The sequence below is a fragment of the Acinonyx jubatus genome, chromosome X (genome assembly GCF_027475565.1).
Source record: "Acinonyx jubatus isolate Ajub_Pintada_27869175 chromosome X, VMU_Ajub_asm_v1.0, whole genome shotgun sequence".
NCBI lineage: Eukaryota > Metazoa > Chordata > Mammalia > Carnivora > Felidae > Acinonyx > Acinonyx jubatus.
In genome coordinates this window covers 89,202,193-89,220,853 of record NC_069389.1, presented here as the reverse complement: position 1 = coordinate 89,220,853, position 18,661 = coordinate 89,202,193, and positions in this window count along the sequence as shown.

The following is an 18,661-nucleotide window of genomic DNA, read 5'->3' as shown; positions in this document are numbered from 1 at the left end:
ACTTCATAGTCTCTTGCCACTGAGAATCTCGGCTCTCCATTTGATATTGCCGCCTTCTTCATCCTCCTAACATCTCCCTGGCCATTATGCTTTTTGGTATTTCCCATGAAGTTTTACTTTCTTCATGCCCACTTGAAGCATAGACACTCAGCTTCTCTTCTCTTCACCTGTTGCTCTCATGTGATTTCAATAAGCCCTAATCCTCAAAGGGCCAAACCAAGAACATCACCGGCCCTTACTGCAGGAGCCTGCCTTCTGGGGGCAGGACACAGGAACATCAGGGGCCACAGGGACAGCCCACACATGCCAGTGACACATACCAGAGCCATACCCGTTTTCCTCCTGTCCCTTCTGCAACTTTGAGCCTCAGAGCCAAATTCACCACCTTGAGCTTCTGGGGCTTTATGGCCAATCATTTTCAGCTGTGGCTGATGGGCAGCATCCCAGAAAAAGTGAGCTTAATGGGTCTATTTCCATTCCTGCCTTCATCGTCTATAATGCCAACATCATCAAGCACTCCGAGTACAGCTCATTACGTTTGCATTCTTTTTTCCATTGGAATCACTGTGCAATTTGTCTAGAGTATTTTATATTAAAGTACATGAAGATTGTACCCAACTGCCCCAATTCCAAAATCAGGTGAGTGACAATAATCAGTTGTATTTTACATTGCTGAAGTATATTACCACAAAATGATGCTGAAATATATTCCTTTATACTGGAATGAACTGTGTGGCTATTTCCTTGCTTGTCCTTTACCACACTACAGAGGGGTGGAAGGACAAAGTGCTTTTTCTTCAGAGAAGCCAAAGCCCTGTGGGGGCAGCTGCCAAGGCCTGCCTTATAGTATATGACCCTTTATCTTACCCTTGGGCCTTCCTCTCTATCCAGTCTTATCTTCCTTCACTTCCCCTATGCACCCTAAAACTGGCCACACCACAGGACCTGAAGTTCACCAACACTATTATTCTCTGAGTTGCCTTACTGCCTTAATTCATGCTATTGGCCCATTTCCCCTTTACCTGGCTAATACCTATGTGTATTTTAAGACTCAGCTTCAACTTTGGTTCCACTCTAGAATTCCTGGGTGTATCTCAGGAGTTAAGGCAGAATCAAGCAAGGCCCTTTTAGCCTTACTCCATTCTATATTTCACTATCCGCACCCCCGACCTCCTCCTACAACACCTCCCCCACCCTAGCTCTTAGTATGACCTCAAAGAATCCTTCCCTCATCTCTTGTTTTATTTTCCTTCTTGGTTTTTCCCTCTTGAGAATCCCTTTTCTTTGCCTTCTCTTCCTCAGTCTTTTTTCTACCGGAGATATTCTTAAGTTGAAAAAATAGGATTTGAAGGAATGATGACTGATTTTGTCCATCTTTGTTCCTTTTCCAGTGGTGACTGCCTTTTCTTGTATTCCAGAAAGCTCTGTCTCACCTGCCATAAGAATCCTAGAAAAGAAGATAATGTCCTTCATGTTACCCATTTTCTACCTTTCCTCAACCCCAAGTGGAATTAATCACTTCCTCTTGTGCATGCCTACAACATGGTACAGAGGCCATGTTGCAGTTACTGGTTTCTGGGTCTGTCTTGCACCAGACAGATGATCTCAAGCTTTTTTATTTTTTTGTTATTGTTGTTTAATGTGATACACATGTTCATTTATCCTGGATTTTTCATGTGTCTACTCCACTTGAACAATATAGAAAAGATGAACTATGAGTTCTGGGACACTTCCATCAGGGCAACTCTAGCTATAACTCTGTCCCTTCTCATAACTGAAACCTGGCTGGGATTTCTTCAGGACCAGGCCTGATACTTTATCACGGCTGTATCTGGAGTATGTGAGATTGAGTAGGTCGGGCCCCACGTCGGGCTCTGTGCTGACAGCTCAGAGCCTGGAGCCTGCTTTGGATTCTGTGTCTCCATCTCTCTCTGCCCATCTCCTGCTCGTGCTCTGTCTCTCTCTGTCTCTCCCTCAAATATAAATAAACATTAAAAAATTTAAAAGACTTACATTACAGTATGTGTGGCTACCTGTTATGTTCTCTCTAGAGCAACGAGCAGCAATGTTTTAACAATGTCTGTTCCATTAGTCTGAGTCCCAGAATAAGGATGGCATAGAGAGGAGCCCCAGTCGACTCACAAGGAGTATAGTATGAAAAGGAAACTTCTACCAATTCAAGCCATTATAATCTTTCAGGTTATTTCTCACTGCAGCATAATCTAGCATATCCTGATTGATAGAGTTAAAAGAGGAAAATAAGAAAACAGTATCCCACTCTCCTTTGCATCCATTGCTATGTATTTACCAATAGCTGTCCAATTAACTAATGGGGTTTGGAAGGCTGAATATGAGCACGCTTGAGGGGAAACAATGCTAAATATCAATCATAGCTATAGCAGTACTCTCAGCAGAGTAGGTAGCATCTTCATTATAGAGTGTCAGTAAAAACAAACACCAGTACAATAAAACTGTATACATATATCTGCATAGACCCAGTGAACATATAAACCAGGAGAGCAAAGCTTGAGTGTTTCTTTCAGTAGCAACCTAGTAATCAATTTTTTATGTTACACTGTTTCTTTCGGCTGCTCTCCATAAAAATGGACTTCTAATGTTCTCCCTGGGAAACTATGCACTGTACATTTTCCAAGTAAATATTCGTGGTCTACATAAGTCATCATAACTCGAGAGTGGGCCGTGGCAGCCATGAGAATGAATCTTACACACTCCTAACTACAATAAGCATAATTGACCAAGGGGCCTAGCTGCTCCCCTCTGAAATATATCAGAGGATTTGCTCCCAAGTCACACTCCCTACAGGCTACTCCTGACTACATGTGGCAGAGAAATTAGGCAGGCTCATCCCTGGGGGACACAGGACTCCTCTGATGGCTAACTCCCTAAGGCCTCATCAACGCTTCTTTAGACTGCTCAAAAGTCTAGGACACTTCACTGGACTTGCCTTCCCTGTCTCCTTTACTCAGGGTCGGACATAAATTGTAGTCTGACAGCAATCCCAGCCTTTGCTGGCCCTCTCCCCCATTTTCTCTCACAGGCATTTCCCCTAATAAAATCCTTGGACATTAAATCTCATCCTGGTACCTTTGTCTCAGAAAACTGTGACAACCACATGGGCCAATTTGTTGTCAGTGCTTAAGATGTCACACTTAAGCCTAGACCTGGAAGAAAGGAATCATGTCCACTTCTACCATGCGTATCTTTCAAGTGAATGTCCCTACTGGTATGCAGGCCCCTTGAGAGTAGGGAATGTGAATCAATGTTGAGTCCACAATGCTTAGTCCAGTGCCTAGTAGAGAGTAGGTACTCATTTTATGTTTTGTCAAACCAATAAGTCAGTGAATGCTCCCTAGATTAGTGGTTTGTCAGTTATACTTCTCAGAATCTTATGCTCCTAGAAGGGAGCATTTAGTCCATGTAGGAACCAACCTATTTTGTACTACTACCTGGAAATCTCTCGTTTGCTGACTACAAGAAATGTGATGCTATTACTCTTAGGCTCATTCCAGGATTTAAGAATATTTTGGTCAAGATATTTTTTTCTTATGTCTAATCTCATTCTTCATCTGTACTCTAAATCACTTGTAGAAGATTATCAGCATTCTCTTTACAATAACCCTTCTATGGTTATAGTCACTCACTCGTGTATTCTTTTATCAGACATTGAGTATATTCTATGAGCCAGGTTCTGTACTAGGCACTAGAGATACAAAGTAAGACTTGGTCCTTGCGTTCACCTAAGCTTTTAGGATAGTCAGATAAACAAACATGAAATAAATAATCCAATGACCAGATATGTACCCACAGTTGGTGATAAGAGTCATGAAGGAAAATGACAAGGAACTGTGGGAGAATGAAATGGGATTAACACAATTTAGGTGGAGGGAGGAGTTACACAAGGTCATTCCATGTGGTGATATTTAATCTCAGATGCTATTTTTCAATTAGTTTCTTGAGAAATAGTCTCTGGTTTCATTGATACTGCTACTAGAAAGAGGAGCATTGCTGACAGCTAGAAAGAGGAGCAGTATCACTGAAACCACAGACTATTTCTCAAGAAACTAATTGAAAAATAGCATCTGAGATTAAATATCACCACATAGAATGACCTTGTGTAACTCCTCCCTCAACCTTCATGGCAGACTGGAAGGATGAAGGCGGTGCCATTCTCTTAGGCAAATCCGTTGGCTCTACCTACAAAATACTGTATCTAACCACTTCTTACTATACCCACTGCTATCGCTTTAGTCCAAGCCACCATCATCTCTCCCTTGGACTTTCACAATAACATCCTGACTGGTCTCCCTGCTTCCACTCTGGCCCCCTACTGTCTATTCTCATTACAACAGCCAGAGATCCTTCCACAATCTCAATCAACTTATGCCTCTCCTCACCTCAAAAGCCTACAATGACTTTTCATCACGCTTGGAAGGAAATCAAACTCTTCTTATCACGGCCTAAAAGCCCATATATGATCTGGCTCCTGGATACCTCTATGACCTCATTTCTCAAAACTTTTCTTTTTACTTATTACTCCAGCCATTATGCTTTTTCTCAAACACATCAAGTATATCCCCATCTCAGGGCATTTGCACATGCTGTTTAATATGAAATATTCTTCCAGATATCTGCACGGCTTATTCCTTCTTTTTGTTCAAGGTTTCCTAAATTAATATCTTCTCAAAAACACCTTCCTTGATCACTCTATCAAGTACAGTATGTTCCCCATTACTCTGTACCTCCTAGTCGACTTTGCTTCCATATACTCAATGTACATTTTATATATAAAAAAGCTGAACTTTTCATTTATTTTTTATTATGAGTCCCTACCAATAAAATATAAACCCCAAAAGTCAGAAACATATTTACTGCTATATCTCTGATACTTAATATTATGTTTTGATACATAGGAACAGGGGTGGGAAAAGAGTAGTTTAGTTTGAGATGTGTTGATTTGGAAATGACTTGGGGACACCCAAGCTGGGATGTCTAGTAGGCAGTTGCATAGTAGAATCTGGAGCTCAGATCAAGTTGGACACAGAAATTTGAGAGCCATAAGCATACACAGAGATGGTATTTAAAGCTATGAGACTTGATAAGGATGAGGTAAACTAGAAAGGACTGTACAGTGAAAAGAGGAGAGGACCCAGGACTGAGTCATGGCAATCAACGGTATTAAAGACCAGTATGATGGATATCATTCTTCCTTAATCTTTTTCCTTCAGCCTCTCCCAATTCTTACTTGGCTTTGAAATGTCTATTTCCAGAAGGTTTGTCCTAATTTGGCAGAATGCTGGGTTAAAAAGAGGCAACTACTCCTACATATACAAAATAAAACCCACCCTCGGAGAGTAACATCTTTCTGGATCTTCTAAGGGATGAGCCATATTTAGGAAGAATCCATCCATTGAAAATATGCCTGAACAATGTTTATTATGGTTCATGATTTGGAGTTACTTAAGAAATCTATGAAGATAACTGTTGTTAGGAATTCCATTAATATTAAAACTCAGGCAAATGCCATTGTAACTACTAGATCTAAATGAAATGCCTTCATTTAGTGTACTCTCTGTGATTGTCCCTCCTTCTTTTTAACTACAGCACATTTGAAACAGTTTAGGAGAACTTGAACCAATTCTCACTCTTCAGTGTCAGGAACCCAACCGGAGGCAGGTCCATAGATATAAGCTACCCAAAATGGATGTGCAACTTTGATAAGCAAATACACTGTGATCCCTGGGCATGCACACTGAGCCACTGTTTTTAGATAAAATGGGAGCATTAATATTTGTCATTTAGCTTGTTTGACTTAGGTTGTAGGAGAAATGAAAAATCAGGAGACTTCAACTCTGTTGGATGCTTTAAGAAAATGTCCTTTAAATTATTCAGGGTCCATTTGTCTCTATCTGAGAGTGCATAAGGAGTCAGATTAATTTTCAGCAGTTAAGAAGGCACTAGAGTGACTCTGTGATCAGAGTGGGCAACTGAAATATGCTAAATTGATGACACCTGGGACAACATTTCTCTTTTGTGTGAGAGGCACAATAAGCTGTCGGGAATTAAGTAGTGTGAACGGAGGAGTCATACAAGAAGCCTGGGTACCAGGTGCTTGTGAGTCATGCCCTAAAGGAAAAACGGAAAGGTGGCACTTTGCCATTAAATAATTATTACAGCCTGACCCAGGCAAAGATTCCTTTGGGCCACACACAACCACCTAAGTGCTTTGGCCCTTCATAGTTTAGAGAACCTTGCATGCTGACCCGTAAATTTGGCATGGGCGGAGGACAGAAGGTTTGTTGAAGGTTACGACCCCCTGAGATGCTAGGGTGAGAAAGTTCAGGGAGAATGCAAAAATAATAACAAATAAGCAATCCCTTTGGATTCTGCTTTTTTATAATGTACATAGTATGTTACAGTTGGTGAAAATGAGGTTCAGAGAGGGCTAAGTAACTTACCCATAATCAAATAGTCACAATCAGTAAGTGAAAAAGCTGGGATTTGAATCCAAGCAATATTTTTTCATATCCTAAGTCAGACAATTAAATTTAATTAAAATTTTTGAAGATGAACCTTTCTTGCCCCAAATGTGGAGCTGATCTGCCTGAAAGAGAAGGAAGCCTGGAGCTCTATGAACCAAACCTCACGTCTGCCTCCCACCTCCCACCCCAGCCACTCTTTGGATCCTAAAGCATCACTATGAACTTCTAGGATTTTCAAAACTATAAAAAAATTTTTAAAAAATACCATGAAATTGTTCCTTTGAGGATCTACTCACCCTTTTGAGGTATGTACTAGATTAGTAGAGAATTGAGACTAGAGATGAAAGCCAAGTTCTGGGAAAGATATGGTCACAGGAGCCGGTTATGAAATGTCTGCAGGGCAGGGGTGATAAAGGAGAAGTCAGAGTGGGGTTGACATGACAAGAAGGTAAGAAAATTGTCCCAGGACAAAAGCACAGTGGGAGAAAGGCATAGGGAAGGCACAGAAAAATTAATTTGATGCAAAGCAAAAGGAGCATTTTATTTACTCAGTTTGGAGCTAAGTTGTGGTCTGGAGAGCTCTGCTGCTCAGTGGATCCTACGTGATCTCAAAGCGCAGTAGGCTTGCTATAGGAACTTTGTGTCTTTATTTTCAACAGCTGTATTCTGATCTATTCAAGAAGCTTCTGATCCTGTTGGGAATACTACATCCCTGGGGGAGGGTTTGTGTTCTCCTCTGCAGGGTTAAGGTTCCATTCCAACTGAAAATGGGCTTGGGGTACACGGGTGGCTCAGTCGGTTAAGCGTCTGTCTTCGGCCCCGGTCATGATCTCACAGTTCGTGAGTTCGAGCCCCGCGTCAGGTTCTATGCTGACAGTCTAGAACCTGCTTCAGATTCTGTGCCTCCCTCTCTCTCTTTCTCTCTCTCTCTGCCCTTCCCCTGCTTACACTCTGTCTCTCCGTCTCTCTCAAAAATAAATAAACATTAAAAAAAATGGGCTAACCACTGGTATTCTTTTTTACCCCATCAGTCTTTCTCTCTGAGAGTTCTACATCTCTCTGGCATTGGGATCAGGGTTCTGGAAGAGAGGACTATTGACCCACCACATGAGAGTAGACATACCTTCTCTTAATATATCCTTTGACAGCTGAGGAAACTAATGTCCAAAAAAGGTGAATGGCTTGTTCAACATAGCACAGTATTCAGTGACAGAACAGATATTCAAAATGAGCACTGGGGGTTGTATGGAAACCAATTTGACAATAAATTATATTTAATAAAAAATAAATAAAAATAAATGAATAAAAATTTTAAAAAACACAAAAAACAACAACAACAACAACAAAAAAACCAAAGTCTTTTCTTCCTAAGTGGACATTATTTAAGAAAACACTACCTCAAAACAATTTTTTTTCACATATGATAAAAATTAATTTAAGATTCCAGGAGCTGAAATAGCTTCTATGAAAGAGAAAAACATTTCTACGTGGTTCTTTTGAATGAAGTCCATGAGCCAGAATCTCTTATCAAAATATAAACATCAAAGCTGAAACCAAGTACATAATTTTCCAAACTGTTTATTGAACGAGACCCCAAACAAAATGATTTTTTAGTTCTTTTATTTTTTTTTTCATTTTTTTAATCAAGGTTACACATGCCCCTATTATAATAAATCCATGAATTCTACAAGCTTTGTTAGGCCGAGCAACCATCCCTGTTCCCCTTCCCTCATTCCATTTTTCCTTCCTATTAGGAAGCCACTTTCGAATACTTTCCATTGATTCTTTTGATGCATATCCCAATATATCTAAATTTACATGCTTGTATTGCTGACTGAAGAATTTTCAGTTTTAGGCTTATCCATTGATTTGCATGTTTCAAAGATGAAAATTTGGTATTCTTTCTTTTCTCTACTTATCACAAACATATACATCTCCCATCTCTCTGAACTCCCAATATAATTAAATTTAGATCAGGGTTTACATGATGCCAATGTAATAATCTTTGACTATTTTCATTTTGCTGCACAAATTTTTATTTTTCCTAGAATGAGTGATATAATTGGGGTTTCTAGTTAGAAATATCTTTTTTCTTCAGAGTTTTAAAAGCATGTCTCCATCATCTCTCTTTTCCTGTTTTGCTGTTTAAAAGTCCAAAATCATTCTTGATGGTTTGTTCGTGACTTTTCTCTACCCCATCCCAAAAGCTTGTGGAATCTTTTCTTTTCCCCTAATAGTCTGAAATTTCATAATAATGTGCCATGCTGTGGGTTCATGTTAATTCATTGTGCTAGGCACTAATTGTGTCCTTTAAATTTAGAAATTCGTTTTCTTCACCATGGGAAATTTTTCTTATATTATTTCACAGATAATTTCTTCTTTTCCATTTTCTCTGTTGTAACATCTGTCTCTTTCTGCATTTCCTATTATTAAGATGTTGGGCCTCCATGATTGGCCCTTTAATTTTCTCACCTTTTGTCTCCTATTTTCCACCTTTTGTTTTTTTGCTCTACTTTCTGTGAGGTTTTTGTACCTTATTGTCATCCACCCTTTCCACTTATTTTTGTTTGTTTTTGCCATTGTGTTAAAATTCCAAAGGGTTTTGAGTGTGTGTGTGTGTGTGTGTGTGTGTGTGTGTGTGTTTCCTTTGCTCTTTTTTTCCCTTTTGACATAACCCTCGTTTCATAAATCTAACACATATTTTAGCTCTCTGATGATATTTATGGTAGTGTTTTCTGGGAGCAAGGGATTTTATCCTCCCCGTATGGTCTCTGCTTCCTCCATGTTGCCTTTAATTATTTGTTTTGATCATTATCTTTCAAAGGTAGAGGCTTTCAGCAAATTGTTGTAATGCTTGGCTCTCTGCTCACATATTGACAGAGGAAAGGGCTGATTGGAAATTCTGAAAGCATGAGTGAGACTGTTCACCAAGAGCTTCACTATATGTAGCATGGACATATGTCCTGGTATTACTAGGACAGTCCTAGGTTATAGCCACTGCCCCAGAACAATTATTAATGCAGCCTCCTTTTACTCTCAAAAAACGTCCTACTTTGTATGATAAAATAATTGGTCATCAGAAACACAGGGTGATCTCTCTGGGCCATTTGTTAGGAAACTGAATGTCAGTATCTTTAGGTTCTTCGTCTTTGGCTGCTCAAATTTCCCAGGGAATACCCATTCATTTTCCTACCTAAAGGTAAATGTCTGACTGCCAATATTTGAGAAACTGCCACAATAAAATGTTCAAAAAAATTAAAAACAAGACTCACATACCAATCACGGGTCAGGCAGATTCAAAGAACATTTTGCATAGGACCAAACAAAACCCAGTAAGATTTCTATGAAGAGGACTTTAAACTTTAAAGTATCACTGAGAGGTATAAAAGAAAACTTGCACAACAAGGCAATAAAGACGATAACCTTTGAAGTTATCTTTTCTGCTGGGCAAAAATTATTTGCGCCTCTACTGGGTAGAATCTGTAAGTTAATTTCTAACTTCTCGGAGTCTGAGTCCTTCAAATAAATATCAAAGTCAAATAAATGTATAATTAAATCATCCTTGGGTGGCAGTGGCACGGAAGCGTAGAGTTGAGGGAGTACCTCTAAGGACAGATTTCTTAACCAGCTTTCCATTAATCCTCCTTTAATACCTTGCTTTTTACGCCCGGTTCCAGAGATACGTGGTGTCCCCAGCTGTAATCCTTTTGATGATTCTGCAGGGTAAACCAACTTGGCTCTCAGCTTTCCCCACTACCAGTCTAGAATTCATGTTTCTTAGATTTGCTAATTCTGTTAACCTTGACCTATTTGCTTTCTGTCTCCCAAAGTATTGTTGTCTTCCCTCATTTCTATTTGGGGGCTTTAGGACCTTCTGTTTTAACAGAATCATTTTATTGTAGTCTACAGGCATTTCAGGAGGTTTGATGAACACTCCAGTGACAGTGTCTTTGTTATCTTTCTTCCAAAACCGGTAAGACTTCCCAGCAAATATGATTCCAATCTACCTATAGGGTAAAGATCTGGCTGCCAACATTCGAAGAATTGAGTAGCGGAAGAAAGCAGGAGGTGTCTGATTTCAGTATGCATAGATTCACTCAATTCCCCTAGTTTAAGTATAGCACTCTTGCCTTTTTCTGGATTACACTAGAAGCTTTCACTAGACCCAAGAAACGAGGAAAACTCATTGAATGAAATTAGATGTATGTGTTAAATCCACCAGCATCTTAACCCCCAAAGTCTGAGTATTTATTTACTTTTTATTAAAATCTCCAGGGATAATTATAAATCAGAAATTTAGCAGGGCACCCGCGTGGCTCAGTCGGTTGAGTGTCTGATGGATTTCGGCTCAGGTCATGATCTCATGGTTTGAGATTGATCGATCCCCACATAGGGCTCCATGCTGTCAGTGCAGAGCCTGCTTAGGATTCTCTCTCTGCCTCTCTCTTTGCCCCTCCCCGTCAAAATAAATAAACAAACAAACAAACTTTTTTTTTTTTTATTTAGCTATTCAAGTCATTGACTTAGGACAAAACTAAATGTGTATTTTGTGAACTGAACATTTTATTCATTTCCCCACCACAAAATATGCACAACTAGAATTGTGTTAACTATACATAAAAAGTGTAGAACAGTGCCTAGCATTCAATATGTAATTCATTGAATTGAATAGTAATTCAAATGAATTCATTTGAATTGAATAGTAATTCAAATGTTAATTACTTGATACTATTATCATAAAACATACAATAAATTTAATAAGTAAATTTTCTTTAATTTTTTTAAAATTTTTTTATTTATTTTTGAAGGAGAGAGAGACAGAGCATGAGCGGGGGAGGAGCAGAGAGAGAGGGAGACATAGAATTTGAAGCAGGCTCTACGCTCTAAGCTGTCAGCACAGAGCCGGATGTGGGGCTCAAACTCACGAACTGGGAGATCATGACCTGAGCTGAAGTCAGACGCTTAACCGACTGAGCCACCCAGTTGCCCCTAATAAGTAAATTTTAATGAACTGATGAACTATATCAGCACCCACACATCCTACGTGTTAATATAACCATCTATTTCCTTTGGTTTTTGCTGTACGTTTTAAATTAACTCAATAAACCATATGGTTCAAGCATCTTAATTTAGTCTGTGAGCCCTTCTGCTCTGTGACCTCGAGGATATTCTGCTAGTACCATACTTTGCGATGACCATTACATGAAGGTAATTTACAACTCTGAGAGGTTCGGAGGTCAAAATAAGTTTTAAGTATTGGATACAACAGAGGAAAACTGAATTTCTGATTGCAAAATTATTTAGAGCTTGTAATAGACTAGTGGGGAGTATGACTTTCTAAGAAGGAGATACAACATGCTCTGGTCCTCAAACTTTTTGACAATGTGAACCTTTTCGTCCCCTGGAGAATCTCATGAGGCTAATGTTCCACAGACCATACTTTCGAAAGGCTTCATTAAGAAAATTGGTACTGCCATCTTGGTGCCTTTTCAACATCAATCTCTTGTTCATGTTTCCTTTCACTTCTGCCCCTGAGCAAAATGGTTGGAATAACTGACACATTTTTGCAAAGAATACGGTTGAAGCTGTCAAAAGGTTGACTGGTTTGAATAAATGTCCACTTTAAATTGAAAGCCAAATGTAGGGGAAAGAAAATCCATAGAGACAAATGAATGAAGACCTTGGAGACCTTCTAAAAGATGACAGGAAAAGGAAAGAATGGCTGGTGAATCAGGCTCACAAATGAACTACTGGGGTTCCCAAAAGTTCCCCAGAGGGAATAACAGCCAAATGAACTGAGTGCTAACTCTGCACTATTTTTTTTTTTCCAAGCATTGATTATTTTATTTTTTCCTCCCAACAATCCTGTGAGATTGGTCCTAGTTTTCTCACAAGTTTACCAGGGCTACTATCGCACAGAAAACTTAAGTAATTTACACAAAGTCATATGGTTAGCAAGTTTCAGAGCCTGCGTTTGAACCCCAGTTCAGAGGCCTCTTAAATATCATGTTAATTCTCTCACTGAAGAAGCTGTTGAGAGTCTATCATGACAATTTCAGTGAAAGGACCAGAGTTAACTCAGAGGCTAGGCCAGGGCTGGTCTAACTGGCACACTCCCATCTTTAACCACACCAACACATCCTCCCCTGGAAGGAGGCCTGGATCTTTATTTAGCTCTGTGGCTGGTCCCCTATTAGGTGACTTCAAGATGTTTTTCTACCCAGCTTCTGGACAGCTGTCATCCTGGAGAAAAAAGAGCAGAAATAACTAGATCTAACTAATGTGTCAATAGCAGATAATGGCCCAATAAAGCCGTATAATGTGATGAGAAGCATGCAGATGCCAATGCCAAACTTACTTGGATCAGAATCCTGGCTCTGCCCTTCATCAGCTATATGATTTTCATAAATTCCTTAATTTTTCTGTGCCTCAGTTTTCTCATCCATAAAATGGGGATGATAATAATATGATAGGAAAAGATAGGATAAAAAAGAAAGGGAAAGATTAGGACCTGACTCCCTGGCTGGGGAAAACCCCATATTTTGGAACAGTGCTGGGAGTGTCTGACCACAGCAAAGCCCCCCAGGCATAAGGTTGCTCTTAAGAATGTAACAACGCTACCCACTTCCCCTCAGGTTCCTCTCAGGAGACCTAACTAAAAACAAGTACTAGACCATAAAACGTATGACCCACAAGGAATGATATGGCCATAGACCACCCTTCATACAATGGAGTCGAGCCAATCAGGAATGGACAACCCAGCACCTAGACTTATCCAGCCAGTAAGGGTAGAACCTGAGAAGGAATGAGAAGGAAGGGAGGAGAGGGCTGCCCAGCACCTTATAAAACAAGGACCTTTGCCTAGAGTTGCAGGCATTCACTTTCGAGTGTTCCCTCTCTGTAAAGAGAGCTTTCCTACTATTCGCCTTTTCTGATCTTATACTCTAATAAATTTCTGCCTGCTGCTTATTTTGTGTCGACCTCTTTATTCTTCAAAGCTGAGAGACAACGAATCTTGGGTATTGAGGTAAAAAAAATCCTGCAACGGTCAGATTTTTTTTTTTATAAGGCTGCTGTGAAGATTAAATGAGTTCATATATGTAAAGCACTAAGAACAGGGTCTGGCTCGCAATACACGCTTTATTACGTCTAGTTATGATTATGATCCCCCTATTAGGATATTACTATTTGATCACAGGAAGCTTCCTAGAGCTAAAGAAATGAATCTCAAAATGTAGAATTTCACACTGCACACATGCTAAAAGAAAACAGAAGCACAGGAATTAATCTGCAAGTTAAGACCATGTGGAAAGGGAGACCCTAACCAACCACTGTGGTTAAGACCCTAGGATCTTTTTTTCCCGCTGGTGCCCTGCCTCCTGAGTCCTACTTTGTAGCTGTGCGTGTGACCTATGAGACTTTTCCAATCCACCTACCTCTGCCCTTTCGTGTTCTTAACCTTGTTTCCTGCTGGATCCTTAATATTGTACTTTTTGGCATGACTGACCGTTCTCAGTCAGGAGGTTTGCTCTTCATTTTACAACTTCTTTTCATTCGCTTTTTGCCCTTTAAAGAAGTTTGTGTTAATACTATTTTAAAATACTGCTGAAGTTTTCTAATTAAGCACTGCAAATCCCCTGAAGTGTTTACAGCACGGACTGGGAACAGGCTGCTGACTTCTAAAGGGAACACATCCTTCCACAGAAAAGAGAAGACATCCTCCTCCGAAAGTCCCCTCCAGCCCCACCGGTTCAATGTATCTCACATCCAATTTGTCTTTCATTCCAGACTGGTACTCCCCCCCACCCCCCCACCCTTCCCATTAGCCTCTGGCATACCACACTCGAATGCTCCTCCTAGAAAAAGCAAGCCGGATTTGGGTTATGTGCCACTGGTGTGACCTTAGACACATTACTAACTAGAATTTCACTGAGCCTGGATTTCCTTTCCTATGAAATGGGGATAAAAATACCTCCTCATGGGGCATCTGAGGAGTTAATGAGAAAAAACAAGTAAAACCTTCAGCCTATTGCCTGGCACATAGTAGTAGCCAACACCTGCTGACGTTTGCCCTGTGCCCGGCAGTGTTCTAGCACTTTTTGTGTGTTTTTTACTCATGTCATCCTCGTAACTCAATATCATAATTACCACTATTATCCTTACTTTGCAGATGAGAAGATTCAGGCATCGAAAGATTAAATTATTTGCTCAAGGTCACATAGGAGAAATGGTGTTCAGGTCAAGGAAAGTTAGCTCCAAAAGTCATGTTCTCATCTTAACCATCCCACTCTCACCTTCCATGCAGTATGCATTCAAAACTCTCACCATTTTCCACAAATGATGGCATTTACTGAATGTCAGGTGCAATGTGCCAGAGACCATGCTGAAAGCTTTGAATGCACGATGTTAATTAATCCTAAACCCTATGAGGTATGAACACTTCTCTCCACTCTATAGATAAAGAAACTGAGGCTCAGAGAGGTGAAGACACTTGTTTTAAATGTCTTCGTGAAACGGAAGAATTCTTTTTTTTTTTTTACATCTTTTTTAACATTTATTTATTTTTTAGAGACAGAGACAGAGCATGAACAGGGGAGGGGCAGAGAGAGAGGGAGACACAGAATCCGAAGCAGGCTCCAGGCTCCGAGGCATCAGCACAGAGCCTGACGCGGGGCTCGAACTCACGGGCCGCGAGATCATGACCCGAGCCGAAGTCGGACACCTAACCGACTAAGCCACCCAGGCGCCCCAAGAATTCTTTTGTCATGAGATTTCACCTGGGCATAGAAATGCTACGGTGACACACGTAGGTCAGGAAGAGTGTCATACTTAATGCCGTCAACTGTGAATATTAATTTTAGGCTCTAAGTGGCCACGTGGGCTCTGGAAGACAAAAGTCTAGAGAACATCCCTTAATACCTTACTCTAATTGTTTCAACTTAAAATGCAGTCTTTTCCAAGACACTGTGGTGTGTGAAATAGGGTATGCTACACTGTTAAGTGACCAATAAAAGTGATCATGCCATTCTTCTACTCAAAAGCCCTATAGAATTAAAATCAATATGTCCAGGTTGACATTCAAGAGTCTCCACATTCACAGCCCAACTTCCCTCCCTGACAGGAAACCTATTGTAAGGGTTAAATTGTAGGGCTCACCTGTAGCCTTGAGAAACAACAGCTTTGTTTTGACACTGTAGGTTAAGAGATAACAGCCTTGTCCTATCAATCAGCGGAACAAAAGTTCAAGGAAAATCAACTGGATTAGTGTTTCATTGGATTGGGGCAAGGGCATGTTGAGAACTTTGAAAAAGTGGCCCAGAGGCAGGGTCAAGCAGGTCAACTGGTTGCGTGTAGCTTAACCGCAGAGTGTCTGAACTGTTTCCACCCCCATCTGGGAACTATTTCTTTGTTCTGTTCCCAGGTGATGATAAGACGATGTGGTCGGCTATAAAAACTGTACCCCGGCTGTTTGAGGCCGCACTCTGATCAAGAGTGTCGGTCCCGATCGGTTGGCCTTGTCTCTCATCACAATAAATTTTGCTGTGACTGTCACTGGTGCCCGTGGCATTCTGTTTCAGGAGTCGTGTGGACGCAACACTATATTCCAGTCAAACCTTTCTATTCACTACTACCGAGTTACCTTTGACGCTTTCCCTTCCCTCCGTGCCCATCCATTCAGTCCCAGTTTAGGATCTACCTCCCAGACGAATCTCAACTCACAATGAGCCCTTTGATTCTAAATTTACAACTCAGTCAATTTCCCTACAGAAAATAATGTTAGACGTGGTCGTTCAGGGACAACATACCAGAATGACTATTTAACTCATGAATTTTTGAATTCCGTGAATTTTTTTCCAGAAAACTTCTGTGTCACCATGATTTTTTTAAGTTGTATAATGATTGCAAATCTTGTCTCCAAAACAATATCGTAAACTCCTGAAGGGCAGGAAACATGTATGTCTTCAACTCTCTTTTTTTTTTAAGTATTCCTAACTTGTACCTCAGTTCTAGGTACAGAAGAGTTGCTACTAAACGCTTAGTAAATGAATGAAACAGAGTAATGCTATAGGCGAACATCTAAAAAGCACGGACAAAAACAATTAATTGTATGAATGAGTATGTCACGGCACAAACAACAAGCAGTTGGCTTTGGGGGAAAATTTGGTCAATACCAATTCCTGCCAAGCCTTCAACATGTTCTAACTGTCAAGGATACACATACATTTTTAAATCTTGCTTCTTTCAAAAGATTGATCTCAAAACAGCTCAGGCTTTGGGCCATTTTTGAGTCATTGCTAATCTCACGCTCTGTCTTATATGTGAATCATTCAAGCCCTGCCTGTTCTCTTTAATCCCATCAGAGAGCATCAACTCAGTTCTCATTGTGCTGTTCTTATCTCTTTCCGGCACAGCCTAACTGACGTGGACTACTGTTGTTCCATTCCTTTTTTTTGTTTGTTTTTTCTCTGACAGCAGTTCGGCAGCTTAGAGTGGGTGCCTCATTGATTCTTGACTGTGCTTTTTACCTCTGAGGGGCTATGATCACTAATAGGCCCAGCTGCCCAATACATCAGTTACCTCTGTGTTACTGAAGGGTCTTAAAACAAAAAAAAGCCCACTAGCCTTCAAATATTCCTTCTTTACGGCCTGTGATACAGTAAAAAAAAAAAAAAAGGCTTCAGAGAGCCTGTTCTCTTCAGGTATACTCTCTTTCCTCCAAGCAGAAGGCACTTCTAAGCACCAAACATCATCATGCCACCTCGTAACTGCCCACCCATTTCCCCTTCAGCGATCGGGACAGGCCTGTCTGCTAATGAGCTAGAAAAGAAAGGCCTAGTCCTAGAAGGACAGAAAAAAGGAATGAAATAATAGGCTAATTCAGTTATAGCACTTGGAACCAGTGCCCAAATTCCATAGTCTCTCTTCTTCCCATCAAAGTTTACCTGTCCTATGTCTCCTTCCCTGGGAATTCTTCTGGGTAATGCTACTGTGATACAAAGTAATCCGAGCAAAGGCATGAATAACTAGTATTGTCTTAAACTATTCTACTCCTGCCAGTCAAAACAGTCATTGGTTATCAACAGAGGTGAAAAACCAGAACTCCACATATGTGACCACATTTTTAAATTAGTTAATGTTTCATGGTTGTGTAGTGTTATAGAATGAGCTTTAAGGGGCACTTGAGCGGCTCACTCAGTTAAGCGTCTGACTTCGGCTCAGGTCATGATCTCACAGTTCGTGGTTCAAGCCCCATGTCGGGCTCTGTACTGACTGCTCAGAGCCTGGAGCCTGCTTCAGATTCTGTGTCTCCCTCACTCTCTGCTCCTCCCCCACTCACCCTCTGTCTCTCTGTTTCTGTGTGCGTGTCTCTCTCTCAAAAATTAATAAACGTTAAAGAAAGAGCTTTAATTCACCACTGGTGATTTTTCTTTAATTTTTTAAATGTTTTACTTATTTTTGAGAGAGAGAGAGACAGAGCATAAGCAGGGGAGGGGCAAAGAGAGGGACACAAAGAATCTGAAGCAGGTTCCAGGCTCTGAGCTGTCATCACAGAGCCCGACGCGGGGCTCAAACTCACAAACCGTGAGATCATGACCTGAGCCCAAGTCGGACGCTTAACCGACTGAGCCACCCAGGCAGTAATTTTTTAAAATATCCACTGGTAATTTTTAAAAATATTATCCAAACAGTCGAAGCACCTTAGGAGATGCAAAGTGCTTAGCAAACAGGTTTATTCTTTCACCTTCCAACTGGTAGATGTGACCCTAGTGGATGTAATTAAATGTTCTCACTTAAAGATGGACTTTCCCGATAGTTCTTCCAGCAAAGAAAAGGCACTTGATTATAGAAAAGGGAAGGGAATGGGTCCTCTCTAAGGATGCTGCCAATAATTTGACTTGAATGATGTTATAAATGGTTTCACCTAGCATTCTAATTATCCTTCTCTATAATTAATCCTGCTCATGCCACAAAGCTATGCACAGTTATGTTTTTCCCTGGAGGAAACACCATGCTTTCGGATTACTGCAATATGTGGCTTGAAGTGAAATGGACAAAAAGAGGAAGAGAAACATGAGCTCCAGTGTTCAAATGATTGTAAATAATGCTTAGAACATTGGTTCAGTGCACTTAGTTTCAAAATAAATCATTTTGTATCTTGG